A 2,775-nucleotide genomic window follows, 5' to 3' on the forward strand; every position below is an offset into this window, starting at 1 on the left:
CACTTTTATACCTTGACATGTTACTCTTCTTTTGTTGTTACACATTACCTTCTACTGTAACAAACATAAGACATTCTATGAGCATAGGTGATATAATGATTGTAGTGTTGCTGTATTTAAATAAACGTAACATGAAGTACGTCTTTGATATCCTCTTGTCTCTTTGACCTGGCCGACTGCACAAGGCCGATGTTACCCCTGGTGTAATAGTTGCATTCTGTCAGTGTTAGAGCTAGCGTGAATAACTCCCATCGTGTATATATAAGTGTCAGGCTACCAGCGACTCATAAATGCACACAATGAAGATATCACATCAGGAAACATACCATCACCAGACCGGAGCCCTGGACATAGACACCAGGCAACTCATTAAATGTGTCCTAGGACAATGTACGGGACTTCTGAAACCTAGGTGGAACGAAAGCAAAGCTGTGTCAACAATGAGTAGAGTTATTGGGCAATTACTGGAGAAGCACAGATACACATACCATGGTAGGTATTGTGTTATGATACCAACAGCTAACATAAGCCAGTGACAAAGTCATTAAACATTTGTTGCACTATCGAACTTACAGGTATGATCAACACACTCTATGTGGATAACAGAGGGGATGACGTGAAGTTCAGTAGCCCATATCATCTTTGAAGACGGGACCGTCAACTGGGGCCGTGTTGCCAGCCTGATGTCTTTTGGGGCTGCGGTGTGCCAGTACTTGAGAGTCAAGGGGAGAGACGACTGTGTTGGCGTGGTGGGAGAAGAGATATCAGAGTACCTGGTCACTCACCACACGGACTGGCTAGTCAAACATAACTTCTGGGTACGTTCAGTAATGACTGAGAGATGCCACCATTGTCTTGGTATACCTGTAATCTAATATTTATTTTGAAATGTTCCAGAATGGGTTCGTGGAGTTCTTTCCAGTAGCAGAACCTGAGTCCAGATGTAGGAACATCATCATGACCCTTTTCGGATTGGCTGGTATTGGGGGCAACAATGACCTTCTTGGTTATGTGACTTTCAGAAGAGTCCTTTACCTGTTATCACTTTGTGCTTGATGCTTCTCACAATAGTAGAGATTGAGTATGATGTTAGGAATATGTACCGTAAAGGCTAATAAAGTAGTGAACCACATTTGTGTTTGGTGTCTATCGTGATCCTGTGTCAGTTGTACAAAATAACATATGACTGCAGTACACAACTACTACACAAGACAAGTACATCAAGGTATAGAATTTATTTGCAATGGTTTACGACAACAGTGGAGTTACATAGATGTTTACAATGGTATAATACAACAGTGGATGTATGGATATGTACAATGGTGTAATACAACAGTGTGGATGTGTACAATGGTATAATACAACAGTGGAGTTACAGACAGAGTGCAGTCATATGCAGTACATCAGTGGTAAACTTGGGTATAGGCCAGGTACTGTCCTGTTCACAATAGTCCTGTTGGAAACCAAATACTGTTTCAGGGTTACTGTCAGTCCTCATCTAACCATAATAAGGACTCTAGTAGACTGTCTGTGTTGGTCCAATCAACCCTGCCCTCAGGAATGTTCATCAGGATGTCCTGAGTATCAAAGGTGTCAGTTGGCAGGTCCTCAGTGTCTATACACAGCACTTGGCTTGTGTGAGAGTCTCTCAGCATGCCCTTGTACCCGGGAAATGCATTGTTGATGTCTATACACTGCACTTCACCATTGGTACAGTCTTTCTGTGTACCGTTCCACTCCATCGGGAGGCACACTGGCTCTAATACGGAATTGGTCTCTAAGATATAGGACTCTGATATCACGGCATCATTGTCAACATAAAGCAACTGGTATTCAGAGGAGTCAATCTGGATGATCTGGGTATCAGAACCAATGGCATTAGGGTCAATGTACATACCCTCTGGTAAGCTATAGGACTCGGATATCACGGCATCATTGTCGACATAAAGCAACTGGTATTCAGAGGAGTCAATCTGGATGATCTGGGTGTCAGAACCAATGGCAATAGCGTCAATGCACATACCCTCTGTTACATTATTTTCCATGACCTGGCCTTCAGAGGAATCACCCCATATCCTTTCCAGAGTCCGTTTCCATTGGGAGTCCGAACACACCGAATTTGGCGCAGATGTGTAGCATCCTACCTTCCTTTTTATCACAACACCAATTACGTTCAGCACCCGGAAAATATCATACATCCTACGTGGTGGAATATCAAATGTCTTGACCAAGTCCTGCAAGGTGAACATCTGGTCAGCGGGGTGGTGGCACTGGAATCCTCATCTCTCCCAAGTGGACATTCTCTCTTTCTCTCCTGACCCATCTGTCTATCTCCTCCTTTGAATCCCATGCTGTCACAATCACTAGCCCTTTCAAGCTTAACATCCTTACCATTTATTGCCCTCCAGGTTCCCTTGGAGAGTTCATCAATGAGCTTGACGCCTTGATAAGTTCCTTTCCTGAGGATGGCTCACCCCTCACAGTTCTGGGTGACTTTAACCTCCCTACGTCTACCTTTGACTAATTTCTCTCTGCCTCCTTCTTTCCACTCCTCTCCTCTTTTGACCTCACCCTCTCACCGTCCCCCCCTACTCACAAGGCAGGCAATACGCTTGACCTCATCTTCACTAGATGCTGTTCTTCTACTAATCTCACTGCAACTTCCCTCCAAGTCTCCGATCACTACCTTGTATCCTTTTCCCTCTCGCTCTCCTCCAACACTACTCACTCTGCCCCTACTCAGATGGTATTACGCTGTCGCAACCTTCGCTCTCT

General features: G+C 44.3%; 1 pseudogene; it reads left to right on the forward strand.

Moving 5' to 3' along the window:
* The first annotated feature begins 299 nt into the window (after positions 1–299).
* LOC123724138 (induced myeloid leukemia cell differentiation protein Mcl-1-like) lies at positions 300–1,056 on the forward strand (annotated as a pseudogene).
* Positions 1,057–2,775: the final 1,719 nt, after the last annotated feature.

This window comes from Salmo salar, chromosome 09, assembly GCF_965601325.2.
Source record: "Salmo salar chromosome 09, fSalSal1, whole genome shotgun sequence".
Classification (NCBI taxonomy): Eukaryota; Metazoa; Chordata; class Actinopteri; order Salmoniformes; family Salmonidae; genus Salmo; species Salmo salar.